Here is a 23,931-nt window from a genome sequence, read left to right as displayed (position 1 = left end):
TATCTGTCTATAGTCCTTGCCTTTCAACAGTATAGGTACTTTTAACAGCAAGTGTACGACCTGAACAACCTGTACGACCTCTTTCTTTGGTTTTCTCTTAGATACACAGAAATACTTTTCAGTGTGTCTCTGGTGCTTCTTTAGTGATTCCCTTACTTCTTCACATAGACACTCCTGTCATCCAATACTCAGTTCCCCAAGTTTGCATTCAAATGACTGATAACTCATACAATGCATATCTGAATCCTGACCACTATTTCAGAGAAACCATGCTTTGGGCAGTGACCCCAACTGTTCCAGCTGTCTATTCCACAAAAGCTTAACTGCTTTTCCAGCATCTTGAAAGATGGGCAGTTATCATAACCTCCAGCTTTTTCTAAAGTTTCATCTAATCTGCAGTACAGCAAAAATAGTGTTTGAAAATGAACTTAAAAAGAATGTATAGAAAAATAGAAAGATTTTAGTGTACTCCAGTTCAGGAGTCTGTATCTGAACACTTTCTAAGTGCAGGGATTTCCAGGATGGGATCAGAATGCCCGTCTTGGGTCAATCTCTACTGGAATATAAGCAAATGTCCAACTAAATTAAGCAGAAGGCAGGTGTACAAAAAAGAGGGAAATCTAAAATCAAGTTATCACAAAACTTTTTAATGCAAATTACCAAATACTATCCAGTTGTGGGAAGTTCATTCAGGTTTATGATAACTGTGTGTACAAGTTAATCAAGGAAATGAATGTGTTATTTAAATCATACAATTACATTTGATGTTTCCTGGAAATCTGTGCCTAAATGCATACAGCTTTTGGTAACTACTGAAGAAAACTGTTAATACAGGCAAGCTTAGTTCTGTTATGTACTGGGAGAAAAATTGTCCACAACATCACCAGATATTAGTTTACATTATCTATTTTCTTGAGAAGTGGATTCAGACTGACATGGCTAGTAAGTGGAAAGATGACTAATTACACGCATTCAATATGGAAATGAGACTAATCCAAAGGCTTCAGCTGATACTCTCCATGCAAGGATACTCTGACTGTGTTTAAAAGACAGATTATGCCTTAGACCAGACTAAAAATAGACTTAAAGAAAAAAGCATACTTTTTTAATTAGAAGCAATACATTCCTGAATGATTAAATGCCAGTAGAAAATATGCATAGTTAAATAAATCCAGTGTGAATGGTTATCATAAAATCAATTTTTTGTCCTACCTTGGTTGTGTGAATACAGGGTGTCCTTGACTTTGGGACAACACTAACAAGTAAAACCTCCCCTCCTTCCCCCAGCCAAGCCTTAAATTTCTGGTACTTAGTAAAATATAAAAAGCATCATTAGTTCAGCCTGTTACCCCAGGACAATCCCACTTCCCCCATGCCACCTCCCAGTAATTTCATTTAAAAACTTTTCTTCAAAGGGAAACAATTTCTGTCTTGTACTATATGTCTTTACAGAGTATCCTTGACACAGTACTTAACAGCACAGCTCTTTCCAAAAAGTTAAATGCTTGGAAATTACTCAGACTGCTCCACATATCTGTAAGAGGAGAACAACATTCATCATAGATTTGGAACGTATGGAAGACAGAGAGAAGACCCAGCAGCTCCCATGGGAAAGTGCCATGGATAATGCGTGCATCTCCCTCTGGTTCTCAGGCAGCTTGTGAGCCAGCCTCCTGGCTGCAAGGCATAGGAGTCTGAATATTGGGCTCATCCAGCTGGAAAACACTGGAAAACACCGGAAAACACCAAATTTCAGAAAAAATAGCAGTCTTTTCAAGGCTTCTGTTGGTTTACCAGTACTCACTGGATCTTCAGAAACACCCGTGAAATATGCTCAAAAAACCTCCAAATCTACCTGCAAAACTTAAAAGTATCTTATATGCCCTGAAAATCCTCATCTAAGGACTCCAAATATAGTTGCACGTTATATAATATATATGCATACATACATGTTATATATATAAATATATATGTATATATATGAATTCCGCTTCTTTTCTAGCTAGTTCCTAAATCATTCTTTCATTTCAGAATGTTTGGGTGACAGATTGTCCCCTATTATGGCAGTGCTTAGATTCGTAGTACTAAAATACCTTGTAACAGATCTTGTAAAGACCTTTTGAGAGTGGCATTATACAGACACATACAATTTTATACTTTAAATAACCAATGTACATAAAAGGTGAAATGAAAAAATGGACTACGCAGATTCAAGGTGATTTTCTGACCAATATTCTGCTCATCTTTACTTGAACCAAGTTAAAAACACACCTTTCTTAACTCCAAAATTCACATATCTTATACACTAGTGCTCAATTTCCCCTTCACTTGTAACACATGATTTTAGTAGTGGGATTTAAATCTTGAAGAAAATTGAGGTGTTTGTTAGTTTAGGAATATAAGATCTCCAAGTCTGTTAGGGAGAGGTAGTAACTTATACTGGGCCTAATGAAAGGACGGTGCTTGAAAGCTCTACAGCCAGTCTAATGCAGTATATTATCTCCACTGACAGACTGTGTGACTGTAACATAATTATTCAATAATATTGCTAAACCAGGCTTCAGGGAGATGAAATGTTTGGTCCATAATTGCAAAGAAGAAATACTGCAAAATGCATAACTAGAAAGCCTTAGCATAGATTCTTCATTGTGTCCTTTTATTCTGAATTTGCTAATAAACAAATTATATGGTTTTCACAAAGCTAAAACCCGTTACTTTGATTTGATTTGTAATTCAAATTTGATTTTCTAATTCAAATAATGACATATGCTAATGTTGGTGCTTAACAATAATGCTGTATTAAACTACAAACACAATACAATTCACTCCAGAAAGAAAATCATGAAAAAATCAGCTCTTCTTACTTTCCTTCTGTCTTGCAACAGGGCATTTTAGATAGTCCAAGAAAATTTTCTTTTCACTTTTCCCTATGAAAATAGTGACATTTCTTCCCACTTTCTGTGAAAGACCAGAATTTGCTTAAAAAGCTAGTATGATTCTTTTCTTTTATCACACTATCAAATTTTGATCCAAACCTTAAGATTCATATATAGATGGGCAAGTAGGAAAGCTGTGACCTATATATAGCCTTTCTGATAATCACTCTCTTCAGCTTTCCTTATTGCTTTTGACTATGAACTTTCCAGATGACATTATAGCTATTCCTTTCTTTGCTCATAAATCAAAAAAGTCTATGTTTTTTGAGTACCCAGCAGATTGGAAATGAAGACAGGACCCCAGCACAGCAAGAAACTGTCACAGTTTTTTTTAACAGAAATGTAATGGATCTGCAATTTGATCCTTCTCAGGTCTACTTCACCACTAAACATGGTTAAAGAATTCTGCCAAAGAAGATTTATTCTCTTGTTTAATCAGTCACGATTCCTTTGCATGTTCAGTAGAACATAATCAAAAGCTTGGAAATTGCAAGAGACATAGAAATTGCAATAGCTAATTAAAGCAATGGTATAATAAGTCTAGAATCCTGATCTCCAAAAATACAATAGTAAGAAAATGAATAGCACAGTTCTGGCACAAATTTTTGGATGATTTTTGTTGTTGTTGTTGTTATGTGTATTATATCTTCAATATTGACTAAAATATTCTTGAGTATTTAATTAACCATTACTTATACATTTCCTAAGAACAAATGGTGTGACTCTCTTTGACATAGTAGGTTGTTTATCACATGCAACAACATTTTCAAATCTGTATTTTTTACTATTCGGTGATCCTAAAGAACTGCTGCAGTACTAAAAAGACATGTACTTTTATCTCCCTCCAAACCAGCTTTTATACTGATAACATATTTTAATAGCATTTCACAATTTTTTTTTCACTGACTGACTGATTATTTCTTACTCCTGTCCTACTGACTCCACTGAGAATTCAAAAGGTAAGCCACAGCTTAGTAATATATCCGATGAAACCACTTCACTACACTATTTATAATTTAAACATACTTTCCAATTTTGGAATTTGCTTAGAAGCACTCATTTTAAAAATGTGAAAGATTTTACAAAGTCTAACTTTTTTAATCTCTAGCCATTTTCTATTTAAGTGACCCAGAAAGAAGACAATGGTGATATTGTCATTGAGATTAAGAGAGACAAAGTCTCATCCTAAATCAGGAGTGAGGGGCTGACTTAACCATGCTAAGTAGCACAAGCATATGTACTGTGGAGTAGGTACTCCAGTATTCTGGTGTACATACTACTACAGATGTTATCCCATCTGTTTCAACTGGACTTCACAGAAAATAAAATACTAATCATATCAGAAGAATATTAGCCTGCATGTTTTACTGACAAACTTCATGATAAAGTACATATCTTGCTGTTAAAATCGTATTCAGAGTATTTAACAAGCATTGTTTTTAGTACATTTTATAAGAGAAAATAATACTACATTTATAACAAAGTGCTAAGCAGGAAATCTTCATGCCTCCTTTCTTAAATAGGCTTAGCAGAAAAGCCTTTATGACAAAGATAAAACTCCTGAGGAATTTTTTTTTCTCACTTCCTGTGTCTTTCAGCTTACAGTGATACTTGTTCTAACAATTTTCTTCAGCTGTCTTCAATTATTGATTTATAGCATTTCTTGTTTTTATGAAGAACTGATAGCTGAGAATAATGATGTACAAAGCCAAACAGGAAAACTGTTGCGGGGCAAAATTTCAGATTCAACTAAAATGACAGTTGACCAAAACTATTGCTAAATACTTGCTGAAGAGTGAGAAAATGCAGGAAGGAAGCAAGTCAAATAAAGTTAATAAACAAAAAGTTGAAAACTTTAAATATTTCATTTCAACTTTTTCAAAATAAAGTATTTCCATTTATCCTGTTTTGAAATGATTCTTTACTTCAGCATTTGCCTAGTTTTTATGATTTTAAGTTCATAGAAAACCTAATATGAAACATTCTTCATCTTGAAATACTTTGATCCATTCAAGTGAGTTTTAAATGAGGGGTTTTTTTGAATTTTGCATTCCACCAATGATATTGAAAATGCTTTCAGTTCTGACTGACACAAGTTTGTTTGTTTGTTTGTTTTTTTAATTGTTTTGGTCAATGAATCAAAGATCAGCCCATGCCTTGCAGAACTCTGACAGCAACCAACTTAGTTTATATTAATATTTCTTTTTTTGGATTTAGCAAAGAAACCTATTTATCCTTCCACCCATGGACAAGGATTATACTTTTAGGATAAGAACTTTTTGCTTTTTCATATAGAAAATTGCTCCTGTGGTTTTGCATTGTATTTTGTCAAAAACACTTATTGTAGTTTTGATGTGAGTTACTAACTTATCTTCACTGTCTTCTTCTGGAGCTGGCATGTGCTGTAAGAGAGGGAGTTTACTTTCCAATTCAAAAAAGAAAACTGCACATGAGAAGACAGCAACATGTCTTTAGTGTGATTGTGATAGTATTGCCATGATTCGACACCTACCACAATGCTTGGAGCTAGTCTATTATAGCAGCTTCTAATGGATGCAACTGTTGACAGAAGAAAAGTGTTCATGATCGATGTGAGGACATTTCTATATGCATTTACTTCCTATAGTCCTCACTGCTGACTGCTCTGTAGTGACAAAGTCACAGAGGTCTTGTGTTCATGCTGTCAGCTGCGTTTTGTCTAGGAAAGCACACAGGAGGAACAAAGAAGGGTCCATATGAAACATGGCTTAGGCTTTGCTCTTCTGCCACAAGTTAGAAACAACGATTTTGAGTTCAGCCAGGTAATCGAGAAAATAAAAATTTTTAGGTGTTTGAACTGATCTGAAACCAAATAAATCTTATCATCATGAACATCTGTTCATGAAGACAATCATTTCCATGACTTAATGGGGAAAAAAAGAGAGAATATATTCAAAAATAAGCAATGGGAATTCACTGTAAAATCTTCACAATGCTAGACACTGCTATAGTCACTTTAAAAATGCCTTTTTTACTTCATTTATATGAAATACCATACTAGTCTGTATGGACTGATCTGCAGCAAAGTAAGTAAAGGAGTTTTTGTTGTTAGAGAAAAAGTAGAGGCAATTTACACTTTATGTTGCCAGCTTCTGAGATTTTATCACAAATTTTGTGATACTTGGGATTGGTCTGAAATGTTTCTTGACATTTAAACCAATCTCAAGATTTCTGGAGATTTAGCTTATGGTTTCTGAGTGCCTGTGGACCACAATACTTATTTTTTCCTCAGCATCAGAACAGTACAGTTACTTCCCATTGCAAAAAAACTCTTCATAAATCTTCACATTCCAGCATCACTCACCCATACATACTTTACTTTACTCTACATGCTCTTAGAACCAAAGTTTCACCTAGTTTTACTCATATAAACAGGAGATTATCATTTAGCTTTGGTTGCAGCCACCTGAGGTCTTTCAACTTTATTGTAGTCCTGTAGCATGTGAGTAGTGTTCAGAAGGAATATTTTCAGTCCTCACTTGCCCTTCACATGTGAAGCAGTGAGGATGGATAGAAGTATTTGAATGAATAAGTCATTTGACAAATGTTCCCCTTATTCTTCACTGATGTTTTTTTATAAGCAGTTTGCAATTTTCTCATACACATTTGTCATTCAAAATTTCTGCCTATTTTGTGAAAATGCTCTGTGGTCTGTAGATTGCACTCCAGCAGATCCTTCCAGATATATGAAATCTGAGCCACTCTAGATATTTCTAATGGGAAACAGAGTTTGCACAGCATTACGTTTGCTCCTCAGCTTTTGACCACAGCTTTTAGAATCAAGATTTCCTTCTAAAGAGGAGCATTAACAAAACCAAAACTAATTTTCAATTAATATCTCCTAAGAGTCAATATTCCTACAAAAACTATGGTCAATAAACTCATCCATCAGAATATTCACAGACATTAAGCACAGAAGGAGGAAAAGCAGGAAAAGCAAACTGCTGTGAATGTATAATCTTCTTCTGCAGATAAGAACAGAGGCCCTGATTCACCAGACCTTCTTGAGGGCACGTAAACTGTACATGCTTGATTCATCCCATTGAGCCCTTTCAGCATATTTAAATGCTTAAAGTTAAATTTGTGCTAATTTCGAAGCTTTAACATACATTGAAGAATGACACATATGACAGTCAAACTAAAGGCATTATGGTAGAATTAGAAGTAATTTCTGGAGAATGGTCATGGATTGCTATACTGTCACTGAACTTCAGTTCTTGTTTCTAATTGTTGCTAAGATATTATCCTATCACATGGAAGAACTCATCCGGCCTAAATTTAGCTAACTATACATTGTTATCTAGACTAAACTAATCATTTTATTCTCTCTACAGAGGATAGAAGTCTACAGAGGGAAGTCAGGCAACACATTCTCTGGAGGAGCCTAATCTTGGTTGACCAGGAAGACAGCTTACATGACTAACTTAGACTGCAGACCTAACAGATGGTGAAAGCAGATGGTGAAAGTTTGGAGAGATGAATCAAAGCAATCATGGACTGTTTTCTAATGTTCTTATGTAATAAACTTCTTCTGTTGGGCAGTACAATGCACAAACAACTGGGCTATGTGCTATGATACTTTCAAGCAATCTGCACAGAAAGCATGCTAATGACTCTACACAAAAATGATATGAAATGAAAATGAATGAGAACTATAATAAATAAATTCTCTAATCTCAGTTTGATAAGGAATTGTGCATAATAAAAGGGCTTCTGTGCCTCACGATGTCACAATATCTCCCCTCCTTCTTTTTTAAATTGTATCATCTGCCTGATAGAAGCTATTTTCTTTCCCCACAGAAAATCTTAACTAAGGTGAATATTAATTTAATTTGGTAGTAATAAGTAATAAGATAAGATGCAGCATTTCTTTTTAGACCAAAAGAAATCAAGTTCCAAAAATAATTTCCAAAAAAAAAAATTGTGTGATTCAGGAAACAAAGATGGAGACTAGGATGCAAGAAGATTGAGTTTCATTTCTGGTTCTATCCACTGCTTGTTGTATGACTTCAGGAAAGTCACTGTATCTTTGGTTTCATCTTGGCCACTTAGATCACAAGCCCTTCAAGACAGTGTGTTTTACCTTGTGCCTGCATAATGCCTGGCAGAAAGAGACCTCTAAAGTAATTTAAAGTTTAATAATAACTAAAGAAAGACCTTTTTAGTGTATAAAACAGAACTAGGCCACTGAGTATTGTTTAGCTGCTAATTACAAAAAGAAATATCAATAAAAATTCTGTTAACCATATGTATATGACCTAGACCAAGACTTAGACCAAGAAACCAAGCTAAATTTTTCTCTAACTTCCTTCATAAATAGAGCTGAAATTGCTGACACTGATGTGCAGATGAACACCTGCATATAATATCCACTAGTGTTTTTCTTTTTCTCTCTCTACTAAACTGCGTCTCTTACTTGCTAAGAAATTTTAGTAGCTTTTATTATTGTAGCAACTACTATTCTCATATTGAAAAGGATGGAAGAAATCAGGGTTACCTGATTCATACCTAAGGCAACTGTAAAGACTGGTAGAGGGAAAAAATTCGCTACCTGTGTGGCCAGTGAACCACATAATAACAATATATCCAACAATAAGATTGGAAAGTGTAAATGTCTTCTACATCATGTAATTCAACTGAACAGCAGATCAAGACTGTTCCTGAAAGTATGCTTGCTAATGCATTGTCCAGCTAAGTTTTAAACGTGCCTCATATGTGTATGTAGCGTTCACAAAATATCCCAGTATTGTAATATTCCTGCAGGGACTGGCCAAATATCCAAACATCCTGTCTCGTTGTCTGTACCACCTAGGAAGAAATTTATGAAATGTTTTGGTCCTGCTGCTTTCCGGTTGTTTGGGCATCAGGGAAATATGAAACTAAGTCAGTTGGATGCTGTAAGTCTTCTTTTCCTGTTGACTCTGGCACAAAAGTACATACTTTGGAGCTGGAAAACTGAGATGTTCTCCCTACACACCCAAGCGGGTTAAATTTCATAACAGAGGATCAGCCAGTAGAGGGAAAATTATTCTTTTAATGAAAATATTGGATGAATTTTACTATGAGTGGGATGAGACTGTGGAATCCATGGAGAAGAATGAAATGAAAATAAGATTATACAAATTTATTTGTAAACTATGGATGAGGATATATGCTAGATCATGTGGGTAAAATAAAAATCATGTATACCTACAGAATACATAATCTGAGCTTTTACCTCTGGCTAATACATTTCATAGAGCACGATGTTTCTGTATCTTGCCTGTGTTCAAATATAACTAAAGAAGAAAATCTGATTCTAACATGATAGAATAAAATGTATATAATGTGTATGGATTGAATAAAAATGTATATTAACAAAATAGTATCCCTATAAATGCTGTTAATTCAAATAGTTAACAGATATCATTCAGAATTTATCAAAAGCAGGAAATGTTCGGTTAGAAGCTGGTGTCCAGATAGGGAGAAGTCCATACGGCAGCGGGCAAAAATGGAAAATCTTGGTTTCTGTGGTAATCAAAGAAAAAATGGAGGAATGCTTCACCAGTGTTTCTTATCAGAACGGAGACGCTGGACAGAAAACCTCCTGTATACATGCCAGACCTGTACTGCTAAAGATTTTTAAAACCAACCGGGCTAACCCCACTGCCCTTGACAGGGGACCACTGCAGGGGCTGCAAGCCAAGAATAATGTGATCACCACCTCTCAGTGTGCAGCCTGCTCTGGGTGGCAGCCCTGGAGAAGCTCTCTGTCAGTCAGCATCATGATATGGCACGCTGGAGCAATTTTCATTCAAGCATTACAAGGAAGGAGCTGGAAAAACCTCCTTCCATGAGGGAAGTTGGCTTTCTCTTCTCAGGGCTCTGCAAGTGACATGTTGCTTTAACATTCATTAATCAGCACAATGAAGTTTGTGTACAAGAGCACCCTTTATAAAAGAAATTATGCAATCATCTATGTGCCATGCCAATTCTAAGCCATCCTTTCCCTAGTCCGTATATAGGATTATACGAGCCTCATCTGCCTCATGTTGTTTCTCCTGTCATATCAGAGGCTTATCAGCAATCTCCATCAGCGTTCCTTCCAACAGAGACCTTCATCTTTCCTTCTTGCCCTTTACCAAGAGCTCTGCTCCTCACTGAACGATGTCATCCCACCTTACAGTCATATCCCTCAGCTTCTTGTTCAGAGAAGCATTCATGCGGATGCCTAGTCAATCATTTCCCTCCCTCCCTCACACTCCAGTTCAAGCACACACACAGCCTTTTCCTACAGGTGCTGGTAGCGTACACCATCGCTTTGGTCCTCATGAGGAAGATTTTTCTCAAAATACAGCTCTTCAAAGGTGCCTTTCTGAGCAGACATGCACATTGGCAAGTAGTACAGTGCTGAGGGAGCAGATCTGTGGAGGGAGGCAGCTGATGCTGATGACTTGACATCCCCTTTCCGCATGTTTTGGTGGGGTTCACCACAGGTGGCCCTGCATACTGAATGCCCAGTAGCAGCTGGAGCATGTGTATCAGTTGAGTGCTGTCCAAAAGAAATCTTGTTTCCATGCTTTAGGACAGTTCCACTGTGTGAATCAAAGCACAGTAAGGGGATCATCAGGAGATTCCCCTCAAAAGCCTGCTGCAGGTATGAAGCAAAGTATTCCTGTAGACATGCCATGCCTCTGCTCAAATGATTTGCATGCCAGTCAGTTCTCAGTCAGGGCTGATGCTGCTGTTAATCTTCTCTTCTCCTCTTTTCTTCAATTTCCTGCAGGTCAGGGTAGAATTTAGAGCAAAGGGAAAGAAAAGTTATCATCCCTCCAACTAAATTAAGGGAAAATGTCTTACACCTCATAGTTAATTTTATGGTTCTCTATAACTAAGGGAATAACTCAGGTAAATTTGCACAACTGGAAGCATTGTTTTCATACCAGGTACAAGACAAGCCAGTGTAGTGAATCAACAAACACCTATGCATTTTACTGACAATTGTTGATAGTTTACAAGCTTGTTCACAGATATAGAGGCAACTGTAAGATTAGCATAATGAAGTTAGAGTACAGTCTTCTTCAGGGGCTAAGAGATTTAGCCCTTAAAAGAGGAAGTCGAGATCAGAAGTGTGTAAAATGTCATACAGGATTAGTATTTATCCTGTACAGCTTTAAAAAGCACCTTCTGTTTCAAATGAAGTATTTAAAGTGAGCTGAAGAGAAAAGCACATTTAGATCCTTCCTTTCTTTCTTCCTTCCTGTACTGTATAGAGATTTTGACAATTAAAATAATTATTTCTGCTTTGTTTTCCTTATACTAGAAACTAAGCTCTCTTATTGTACTGGAAACCTCTAGAGGAGTCAGAGAATTTCTGAAATTATGGCATCACAAGACACATCTAAACACTTAGAAGACAAAAGGATCATCTAACACTGTATGCAAAACTCCCTTACTTTTATTAAGGGTTAATTAATCTATTGGAACATTCTGAGAACTGAACCTCAGCTACAAATTGTATATGGTAGTCTTTGTTAGAGTTAGATGTTTAGGAGATCCTCTAACAGAATGGAAGGAAACATATCTGACTTTTACAAACCTTATAAGTAGAAAGAACAAAACAATCTGAAATCAGAACAGTGCATGCTTGTAGGCACAGGCACAGAGACACATGCACACACAAAATTTCAGTGAATGTCATGGGAATAAAATCCTCATTTTATATGATATTTCCATATTTCCAAGCAAAAAATATTGCAAATTCAAAATCACAGACTCTGAAGTATACATTGCAGTTCACTGGGAGATTTAAAGGGACAGAGGGTTTCTGTTTCAATTGTGAGCATGGGTGTTTGTTTCATTTTTATGGCACGAGACTAAGATTCAGATAACACCTTGTTCCTCATGGGCTGGAAAAGGTGTTGCATTACTTTAGGCTTTACTCTGAGACCTTACAGTTCAATCAGTTGTATAAGTCATCACTTGGCTGATGATCACTCTGCATCACAATATATTAAATATTTTTAAGCTATGTAAATTTAAATAATTAAGTCTTGTATAGCTGTGTTATAGGTGTAAAATGACTTCTGGTGCATAATTTATCCAAATCTGTACAAATGTATGGTTCTGCTAAAGCAGAACAAAGATGATAATGCATAGTTTCCTGAAGCAAAATTGAGAGCCTGTGGAAGACTCAGTCACATGAAACAATTAAGGCATTAATTTTTTCCACAAAAAATATTATTATTTTAATTGCCTTGCTTGAGATACTAAAAGGAAGTCATTTTCACTAGTCACAGATTTTGCTTTCAAAATATAAAGCATTGAGACAAAATTTCTACTGAATTAATGAAAGTGCATTAATTCACTTAATGTCCATAAGTTCTGGATTTGGCTCTGAATGTGTGTTTAAAAATATATCTCTTCACTGGATAGAAAACTGAATGTTTATCTAAGGAAGCAAGAAAAAACTTTAAGACAAGCGCGTAAGTGGCTGAGGTGTCAACTATCAATTGCTAAAGAATCTCTTTTGCAGTGTGATATAGGTCAGTATTTAAAGTAGTGCTTCATATTGACCATTTTTAGTAATTTATATATACACATTTACAGGGTTAACATAAGGTTAGTATGTTGTTAAAAAATGGATCTTGTTTATAGCATGTTTGTGTCAGCTGGAGTGTGTGTGAGATGGTGAGAGATGTCACAGTCTCGTGAGCGCTTGCAGCCTCAGCGGTGGTGTGGTGTGCGGTGGGGCTGCTGCTCTCTCCCCTGTGGCATATCCAGGTCACAAACAGTGTAACACAATAATTAAGAGAGAAAAGGGGAAAAGAGGGAAGTCCTTTTTCTCCTCTGGTAAATATGTGCTTGATAGTCCTACCTATAGATTTTCCTTCACTTTTAGGAATATTGATTTCTCAGTGAGACAGCTCCACGGTGTTAGCATTGGCCCATACTCTATCTTCAAGTGTAGGAGCTGAGCTCCTATTTATTTCAAATAAAGCTGTGTATAGTCTGGTCTGATTTATTCCTGCTTCACAAGCTACCATACACAGAGCACTAAATGAGGGTTTCTTTGTCCCTGTACGCTTGTTCCACTTTTATCACTCCGGGACACCTTCCCAATTCTGTCTACCAAACATGTTTTTGTATTAAAGCCTTTAATAAAAAGGAACAGAATAGATCTGCACAGTAGAGAGAAGAGTCCTTGCAGAACAAAATTTGATGTCTCAGAGCCCAGATGGTGGGATAAACCTACGACAAACGCTTATGGGGACAAACACACAGATGAGCAAAAGATGATGACCTTCAGGAGGATCTGAGCTCCCAGAAAATGAAGGGACCTAGAGAAAATGTCAAAAATGAGTCTATGTTACAAAGGTGGAAGCAAGCTCTAGTGGGAATTAGAGACAAGTATGATGCCCGTGGGTAGTCTAAACCTTTAGACCAGTTGTTACCTTCTTTAAAAGTCGACATTGCCTCCATCGTTGGCCTAGTCTGTATTGGTGGTATAACCCCTTGGTAAAATAGGATATCAGCTAGAGTTGGCCTAACTTTCAAGAAGAAATGTTTGCTAAACATGGATTATTCTTTTGCATGTCAACTTCAGAGATTCAGTTCTTATATTAAAGAAACAGAAATAAAGTTATGTTTAGCATTATCTTAGTCTGTGATTAAACGACAGTAGACTCCTTGGAATGTGAAAAAATTGCATTATAAGCCCCCTGGGGCAAAAACCTCTCTTGTGGACTCACTCAGGGCCTAACAGAGAATGGGTAGGAATAATGAATATTAAGGTTAGCTCATAATAATACTAATCTGAAGACAAAAAAGGAAGAGCAGATGGAACTGAAGAGGACCTGTAGATAGATGCAGTTATAAAACTGGCAAACTGATGAAAAAATCATTGAATATTTATTTATTTTGGCTTTTATATGTTAAACTCTGAGTTTCCCCATAATATCTAGATTTAAATAAATAGCCTTTCAGTATAACATAATAACACACACAGAAGTTCACTTCACCAGTTATCAACAATAAATTATCAACAGGAGATAGCTATCCCATTGATAAAAATAAAACAAAAAGGCAGGAATGTATTTCTTCCACATGCCTGATCAGGAACAACTGAAATCTCTCCTTATCTCTCCTGAAATTATTTGAAATAAATGAGTTTTCCCAAAAGTTGAATCTGGGAGGCTGTTCCCTCTCCTTCAAGGAGAGAATAGAAAAGTATTTGGAGACTTCCCTAGGCAAGTACAATTTTTAGTTTGTGAAAATAAACAGAAAAAGTCATTTCAATGTTGTCCAGATGAAGTGACCAAAGCTTGATCCAGTAAAAGCACCTTCTTATCACATGGTAGGCAGCCCTCCTCAGAAAAAGCTGTAGTAAATATTCAGTAACAAAGAACAGTGCCACAGGCAAAATGCACAGAAGGTCCCAGCCATATGGGTATGCTAATGCTTCAGAAACATCCTAATAGGCATGAAGTTACAAGTGGAGACAGACCACAACATCCCCCTAGTTCTTTTAAGGTCAGCATGTTAAGGATCGTCACTTACGCTGCAATGTTTTCAAATCACATATACATCTGACAAGTGTCTTGCTTTTTCTCTTATTTGCTCATTGCTGGGGCATTTATAACGAAGGATTTGGCAACCTCTCCTTCGTGGAGGTGTTTACCTACTTTTTTCAGAAGGCTTTGCCAGACAAGCCTTTTCTTAACACAGAGCTGCTGTAAGGTTGTTTGGCTATGAAGAGGTAACACCTTCTGCATGCAGAGTACGAAAGGTCCACTTGGGACTATAATGTAAAGAGCTAATGTTAACAGAATAAAACACACATATATTTACCTTCTTCAATCCTTTCCATACCATGGCTACAGTAGCACTGAATGGTCACGCTAAGCACCTCAAGGTTGAAAACTAAAATATTCTGTCTGCGTACTTTTTTCCTGCTGTCTCTATATTGTCCTAACCCAGTGCATAGTCAGGAAACTAATAACTGCAAGAGAAAATGACACTATTCTTTGCTGTTTGCAAGGACCTCTCTCTAGTAGCTATAAACTGGACAAATGTTATATGCTTCCTGGGGCTGCTGATAAGCACCCAAAGCCTCTGAATAGCTTGCATTTGCAAAGCTTGGAGGGAAATCTTGTAAAAAGTCTTTCCTGTAATTTCAGACAATTCCTGTTTAAGGTCAAGCCAGAAATTCTTCACAAATAGTTTCTCTCAGGGTACAGAGGTATTTCCTTTTCAGGTTCTGGCCAGAACCCAAAGTGCAAAAGCATGAGGAAAAAAAAATAATAATGATAATCATAAAGTTAACCAAATCCTTCCTATCTCAAAAAGCTTCCACTAATACTTGCAATACAGTTTGGCAGACACTCAGTAAAATGTGATACCATCCCATCTTAACAGGTTCCCCATCCTGACACCCTCAAAAGTAAGGTGCACTCTGGGCTTCACTTGCCTCTTTGCTATGCTGTGTTTTTTTGCTTCTTCTAGTGAAGCACATTCTTAATAACTGAAAAAATATCATTCACTCATTCCATATTTGCAGCAATTGTACTGGCTGTGCAGTGGAATTTCTTTCCACTAATACAAGCAATGTCTCTGTGCAGTTTTCTCATGACTCCAAATCCAAATACCAACACAAGCATCAGTAGATAAAAGGGGATATTAAAGATGTATTCCTAAAGCAGACATATTTTCCTTCTAATATTTGCTCTCACTCTCTGGCTACTTTCATTAATTTATTTTATAAACCTCTTGACATTATTTTATCTGCTTCCAATATGGCAGTGAATCTATGTACCCTCTTCATTTTATTTACCAGAAAATAGTAATCAAAGGCAGATGGACCATCTGGAACAAATGCTGAATTCTCTAACATGTGAGCCCAAGAAATCTGAGCTCTGAACTATATCTTAACTGCAGTTCTGGTTTGGATTTCAGGTAAATAATTTAAAATAGGAAAACTGTGCCAACATAAATCAATTTCCTGTGTTATTTTTGTGTTTAATACAACAGCAAGTGGCTCATTCCTGAGTGACATGATGACACCACATCACAGCAAGGGCAGAAATGCCCCCCAATAAGGCTTTGGTTTGGCTTCCTGATTCCTTTCAAAACAAACCTTGCCAAAAGGCTCATGTAGGGTTAAACCAGAACCCATCAGAGACCTCATCATGGGTTAAATATTGCAACTTGCAAATCTTTTTCCTTCTGCTCCTGGTTAGAGCAGGAGAAGAATAGAAAATATGAGTACAAGCTAACAATCCCCGTCTTCATTTTTGTCACCAAAATTTTATTTTTATAGCTCCAAATGTTCCTTAACTTTTAGATGCAGTATTCTATTTCAGTGACATTCTTTGGTGTTTTATTCAGTCACAGACTCTATAAAGTCTAAAGCTATGTCTATACTATTAAAGTACATCATGTCAGAGCCCACTCTCTGGGTCTCGCTATGGGGGGAATGGCCGCATGCATGCTATTAAAGTCTCTCACCTTCTAAGACAGGATGGTCACCTCCAGGCTATCTACTGGAAATGGTCCAGCTCTGAGCTACCTTCTGAACTCTCTCTGGGACATCCCTGGGAGACTGCTAGTTGGCTTAGGCCAAATGATGTTAATAATTAAGTAGTATAAAGGATCTAGTCCATGGTACTTTTTAATTTCTTGACATAGATGTAGTCTAAAAGGCCTGGCTTCCAGATGGACCTTGTCCTTAGTGTAAAGGAATTGATTTCTCACTTAATGACAATTGTAGGCACACTTCTATTAGATGGTTGTACCATTACTGCTATGAATTACATGTGACATTCATTGGAACCACATCCAGAAATTAAAATTCAATACCTGTAAATGCAGGCCTTTCACTTCTGAATAGCAGTAATACCCCTGATCTAAAATCCATATATCACTTCTTCCTTTCATGTTTAATGGGCAATAGTCTTCTGCATCAGGGGAGGTGTTGGTGTCACTTACACACCAGAACAAGGGCAGATCATACATCACACATTTGTAATAACCTGTGCAGAAGTCTTTTCATAGGAGAGCTATATGCTTAAAAATATTAAGTATTATGCAAAACAATTCACAGTGTAGTTGGCTAAGAGAAGAATAAAATTTAGGGAACTATAGGTCCAACAGAGAAGAACATTGGCCTTTTTTTTTTTCCTGGTGGACCTTTAGTTTTGAAGCTTTGTCAGGTGCAAATTCTAAGACATAAAGCCAATCATCTATAAACTCAGAGAGAATCTCCAGTTATCTAGATAGATTTGGATAAGTACCCGTCCTGAAGATTATGTGACTCTGTTCAGAGAGCTGCAAATCTTAAGAAAACCAATGTTCTCCTGTCCATTTCTGAGAACTTCTCCCTCACTAAACCAAAAAATAGCCTCCCTGAATTTCCACCTGTGATCCTGACTGGAAAATGAAAATGCAGAGGAACATAAATTCATGAAGAGGCTGGCTGAAATAGACTGGATTCTTCTAAAATTTTAGTTTGAGTTTAGGCTAATTTGGGACTATTTCAGATCAGCTCTCACATTATCTGAATGTTTAGCCAGCAGTAATCTATTTAATGTATCTATCTGGTGGATTACTGGAGACTATCATGCCACCCATATGAATTCATCCCAAGAATTAAGGAATGGCAATAAATATAATGAAGGTACAGTCTTTCCCATTACGTGAAACTCTTGGAAGGTCTTTCACTATAAGAACTATTACTATGCAAGAAAAAAAAGAAAAAAACACTTTATGCTCTGGATACTCGTAAATTACTTTCCAGGTTGGAAATGACTCTCAGTTAACGTGTGCAGAGCACTTCAAGGACGATAAAGAAAAACCTTTGATAAGAGCAAAATATTTGAATATAACCAAAAATGTATTCAAATGTTTCAGTCTTCCCATTAGACAATCCATTCAGTTCATTTTTTAGAAACCGTAGGAGTAAACATTATGCAAAAAGGCTGTCTTTAAGTATTAAAATGTATTCCACAAGGCTTAATATGGCTTTATCCTGGTCTGTACTATGGAAAAGAACTACATCCCTTCACTTCTCCTTCTGTAACTCCATTGGTATAGCACATCACTCCTCTGGGATTTGCTTTTCCTGAGGTAATTGGAAAGATGAGGAGACTTTTATAGGTTGTAGAGGAGAGAAACAGAAATTACTGGAGGGGCTGGGGGGGGCAGTTTACCAGATTTATCTTAGACTTCTGGTTTTGGATGAAATTACTCGCCCTGTGGGAGTTCCCTGCTCTGTCACCTATTAAAGCAGTCTACAGTGAGTAATTCTGAGACAGTGTCTATGTTTTAGTGGTCCAGAGTTAACTGAGATTAATTCCACTTTATATTTGAAATTAAAATGTGCATACATTTATGTGTTTGTCTGGGCACATATGCAAGCACATTTGCCTATGCATCTGCCTGTTCTTTTTTGGCTCCTTGATTTTGCTTTTTCCTTCATAGATGCTATTTTCTACAGCAAAACCATTTTCTTTTTTCCATCAGTGAAGACCTAGTGTGTTTGCTGCTAAGAGCTCAGCATTTACAGAAAGTTATTACACACATATATATAGCTTTCCTTATAGTTAGAGTAGGCAAACTTGATTTATGTGGAATAACATTTGTCACTGAAGAAAAAAAATGCTAGTACCACAGCTTCTTGTTCTGATTTTCCTGCTTTATGATTTATTTGCATATTATCTTTTCATGGTATTTGTTTACCATGGATTGGATCTTTCTATGCCACATCCAGAAATAGCAGTGGGAATGAAATGCCTTGGAGAAATCATACCATGGGTGCCCGCTACTCCCTCTGTCCTCCTGGGAAGTGTGACCAATGCATACTGGTCTCCCATTTAGCTGAAAAAATGCAACATATTCTAGTCACAGGACAAACTAGAAGATATGATATCTTTAGCAGCCAGATAGCAGGAGAAATGGAGCAGGGACATCAAAACTATGTTCATGTTTCTGGATTTAGTTCCCATTTCTGAAATTTAAATGTTCTCTTTTCAAGTTTTCTTTGATTTTTTTTAAACTAAAGGTCAAAACACTTTGTGGGAAGCAGACGTTAATCATAAACAAAATATGTATTTACTAAAAAATACAAATTCAATTAAAGCCCCAATTTGTCAGCCCCAAAAATATACTACACTTCATATCTGTTGTTCCACCAGTTCCCATCACATGTTAGAGAACTTAAAAAAGCAACACTCCTACATGAAATTTCACAGTGAAAAAAAGAAGAAGAAGAAGAAGAAGAAGTTGTTTCCTTTAAAAGCTGTTTCTTTCTTCATATCTGTGAGACATATTATTTGGAAACTTTTCTGCACATCCTAAGTACAGAACACTACAAAGCCATCAGTAAGAGCTAAATATTACTGCAACAGTAAACACAACACTAAAAATAGGCCAACTTTATGTGTCAGATTTCAAATGTCAAAACTGATTTCTTTAGCTACTATTGATTTCTTTTCTTATCTATTCTTAGGATGTGAAGTGACTGTTTCCTTAAGAAAAGAAGTGTTCTAAGGAAAGACTGTTTTTTCCTGTTTTAGGGGAGAAAATATAAAAGAAATGCAAAAAAAAAAGAAGAAGAAGAAGAAGAAGAAGAGAGAAGAAATAGTTGCACAATGCAAGTTACAGGATTTCCACTGCAATAGAAATAAGCTAAATGGATGGTCACTAGGTAAGGCAGATCCCGGCACTACACTGCCTGGTTTGATTTTGGTCTGCTAACTGTTCCTCGCATGTTAACATGAATGTTCATAAAATTAGCCTTCAAAATGGTGGAGTTTTTTCTGTTCCCAGTGTACTCACATTTGTTGGAAATGAAGTCAACTGGACATGTATTACCAAATATTTCTGACTGGGAAGCACTGTTTGGCCAAGACTCAGTCTGTTCACAGGATTTATTTCAACAGATTTTAAAACTATCTTACTCTTTTATTCACATTTTACAATTGTTAAAAAAGCTCATGTTTTCACAGCATTTCTGTTGTGAAATTTTTCATTTAGAAATGTAATTGAATGTAAAACAGAATATGAATATTTTTGTTAGAGAAATATTTTAATAAATTAAGGATTTTGCAACTACTGAAATAAACCAGTCAACATTGTTTTACCCAAGACGATTTATGCTTAAAAAAAAAAAAACAAAAAAAAAACCTTAAGTGAGACTAACTTTTCATCATGATTCAGGATAAAAAGAAATTTTGAACTCTTGGAAATCTACCTGAGACAGGAAGACCGCTTTCTGCCCAGCATGACTCTTGAAGAGCAATCCAGACAGCCTTTGAGCGATCTTATTCCCAGGTATATTGTTTATTCACATTGGGGGGTAGGAGGAAGGAGAGGTTAGAGTAGAAATGAGAGTAAAATCTATACTATTGCTGTTATGCCTTTGAAGTACTCTATCTCTCAACCTACAGCCTGAAGTCATTCTTTACAAAAACACTCTAGAAGGAGTCCTATGTAACATGTTTACAGAAAGAAGAGGAAAATTATCTCGCTGTAGATATTATGTTTTATTATTATTTATAATATTTATGTTTGCAGGTTTTTGTTTGTCTTTCTTCTTGAAACAACATAGCTTTAAATTTCTATCCAGTGCCAACAATGATTGTTTTTGTGTGAGGCATCACAGGCACTACTTTGCACAATTAATATAATAATGTTTGTACATAATCAGGGCATCTGGGAATGGTTTCTGTCTCCACGGTAAATACCGTATCTGAGCACTGGTCATCTCACCTCAGTGGTTCCTATGTGCACATGCACATGCATTGCACACTGCCAACTCCACTCCCTGATCCAGCCTCACTGGCCAATTGTGCTTCTCAGTGGGCAGGAAGAAGAAGAGGAGAAGAGGGCCTCTAAGACTTCTAGCTCCTTATTATTGCTAGGCAAAGAGTGGCCACCAATTCCTGCACCTCATCTGTCTTGAATATAATAAACATTTGTTATGCTATTTATCTGTTTTCATCCCCAGGTGTTTCCTTAGGTGTTGTTGATCCTGAACCACAGTTCAGAGGCTTGCTCCTAATTATTGCTTCAACCCGATGAAGTGGCCCTTCACTGCCTCCCAAGAAAGCTTGCAAACAACACCTTTGCCACTATCTTTCCACCTTGTCAATCCTCTTAATATCTGGAGCTGAACCCAGCTCCTCATTGCTCTTCCTTCCCACTCTGTACCCAGCAGACCTATGTACCAGACCCCTTCATGCCCTTTCTTCTCCTTCCTCCCCGCAACAAGTTTGTCTCATCATCACACCTGAAAGAACAGATCTCAGCCTCAAGTACTATTCAGAAGGTGACTAAACACACACAGAAGCAGGCATTCACCATGCCAAGATATGTATGCAACACACAGGTCTTTGTCCTTAGCAGTTGCAGCAAAATTGCTAACCTGTGGTTTGCAGGGCACAACCTCCAGAACACACACCCTGCAATTACTTTCAGTACAGTGCTTTGTCCTACTTGTATCTGAGAGAATAAAACACCAGTGATGAAAGACAGTAATTTCTGATTGATAATACACATGTGAAAACAATGCCCAGTGACACACTGAAAACTTTTTTTTAGGACCACACTGTTGCCCCCCCAGGGTGTCAGATCCAGGCATTACAGAGGCAAAGGAAGCAGCTTTTGTGTGGCAAGTCTGAATCGGGTGTTTGAGTCACAAGGTAGAAATGCCAGAGACATGCTGCTTGCTGCAGTGCACAATGCAGGTGGGATGATCCTCGCATCCTTTCTTGGGAAACATCTTAGGCACGAGTAGTCTGCCACTGGCCATGATCATTCTCCCCAGACAATTTATATAGGAAAGGCTCAGACAGACTCAGCAGGCGAGCTCTGAGTCAGGGAAATCAGAAGATCTGTGCAACTAAGTCAGACAGAAACAGTTTCTTTTCCACTGTGTCTTTTCAAATCCTAAATTTTGTGTTCTTTGTAGTGACCCGCTGTCAAAGCTTTCTTGAAAATTCTTGAGAAACAGCTGATCCATTCTCATTATCTGGAAAAGAGCCTGTTATTCAACAGAAATGTTCTTCCTCTCAGATTTTACTTTGTCTATTAAAGATGCCAAGAAAAGTAAGGAAAGCTGAAAGACCAGTTCGCTCAGATAACACTTCTCTCTGGTCTATGATCAGTTGAGTTGAAATGTGGACACTTTCAACATTACCTTTAGGCCCCTTCAATTGTCAGCAGATACGCTCATGTTTAACTGAGTTATTTAGTCCTTTCTAAGGCCTCACATTCTGCTCATGGCCCATACCATGATAACAAGGAGTTGGCTATGAGGAGGCATCATGTAGGCAGCTCACTTATATAATGAAGTTACTATCAAGCTGTGCTATGGAAATCTCTTCAGGTTACTGGGAAAGTTGTTAACATTTGGGGTTAAAAAAGCATGTTCTGTCTAACACCTAAAATCCCCTCAGTGCTACCGTTCAAAGTATCTAAAGTTTTATGATCAAAAGTTTCTAACCAAGAATGAGGTTTCCTTGTAGAAATTAGACATATAGTAAATGTCAGTTCTGTGAATTTGGGAAGAAATGTAGGGAATGAGATGAAGCATGATATTTATGTCAGCTAAAGTTGTCCTTTCTGTTCAGTTTTTCCTTCATGCTTTTTAGATTTTCTAAAAGTTTGCCCTTCTTTTCTTTTCCTTTCTCCTCCATTTCTGTTATTTCTTGGGACAGGGGAAAGCTAAAAGAGGGCAATAGTGGAAATCTCTTTTTTGCATGTTTACCATTTTGCAGCTGAAAAGTATTAGCAAACACTTGTCACACATGAGCATGGAAGTGGGAACCTTTTTCATGTATTTACTCACTTCCTGTCCGAGGCACTCTATCCACTTGTAAGTGTAGATCGAAAAATGTGACCAAATTTAAAATATTTGGAAGTGTATGTTCTGTTTAAGACTAATGAAATGTAGTGATGATACGGCTGGCGAATACCTAGAATTTGGCTTCCCTGACCTCGTCTCCCATCATTGCTCATCTAGAGAGCTATTTCACATTTCCTAACACTGAAAAGTTATAAAAGTGGCAAGTCCCAACAGAAGACTGAATCAGTTCTATAAGTCAAGTTATTTCTTCAAAATCCTTCAAAACAATTCCTACCTAAGCCCCAAAGCAGCAAAAATGTTAGGAAAGTCACAGAGATGCCTGTAGTTCTCCAACCATGAAGAAAGTAACCAGCAAAGGTATCAGATTCTGGAACTGCTTTCTCGTCTATACAAGGTTGAACAAAGTCCCCACAAAAGTCCCAACCAGGTATCCTTAATAATCCAGGAGGGCTCTCTGGGGAAATAATGTGGTCTGTCTTGGAGCACCCGCTGTGTTGCAGAGCATGACAATTCATTTCACAACAAATAGACACAAGGACTTCCTAAGTCTAGTAGAGCAATAAGGGAGGAGCACAGCTCAGATTTGTGTTCCTTTGTTTCCCTCAGAGTCTTTTACCATAGACAGGGCAATCTGATTATGAATAAAAGACTCTCAGTTCATTTTGTAGGCTTTTTCTTTGTGTTATTTTTGTAAAGGTGTTAAAATAAAAGTTGATTTTATATAAAAATGCTGCTTTCAGACTAATAAAAGAGATTCTGCTCCTTTTTATATCAAAAGGAATTATACCAGGCTTTCTATTAGTAGTTGAATAGAGTACTAATATAGAAATAGTTTCTCTGTCTTAGTTGCTTCAGGTTTATGTCAACAGATTATGCAGCCACGGGAAATTCTTCAGTAAATATAAAAAGCCTGTGGTTCTCTGATATAATTAATGTGTTGCTCTTTCAGCTTCACTAGACTTTGTTCTCAGGGTTTTAGGTAGATGTCTGTCACGTCAGTGTCTTGTTTCCTGTTTAAAATGGGTACAGCCATTAAATGACGAGCTCCAGAAGCATCTCAAAGTAGCTTCACCAAGGAAACAGCATGATCATTTCCCTTTATGTGTAATGATA

Source organism: Dromaius novaehollandiae, chromosome 3 (assembly GCF_036370855.1).
Source record: "Dromaius novaehollandiae isolate bDroNov1 chromosome 3, bDroNov1.hap1, whole genome shotgun sequence".
Classification (NCBI taxonomy): domain Eukaryota; kingdom Metazoa; phylum Chordata; class Aves; order Casuariiformes; family Dromaiidae; genus Dromaius; species Dromaius novaehollandiae.
This window is presented reverse-complemented; position numbering follows the sequence as displayed.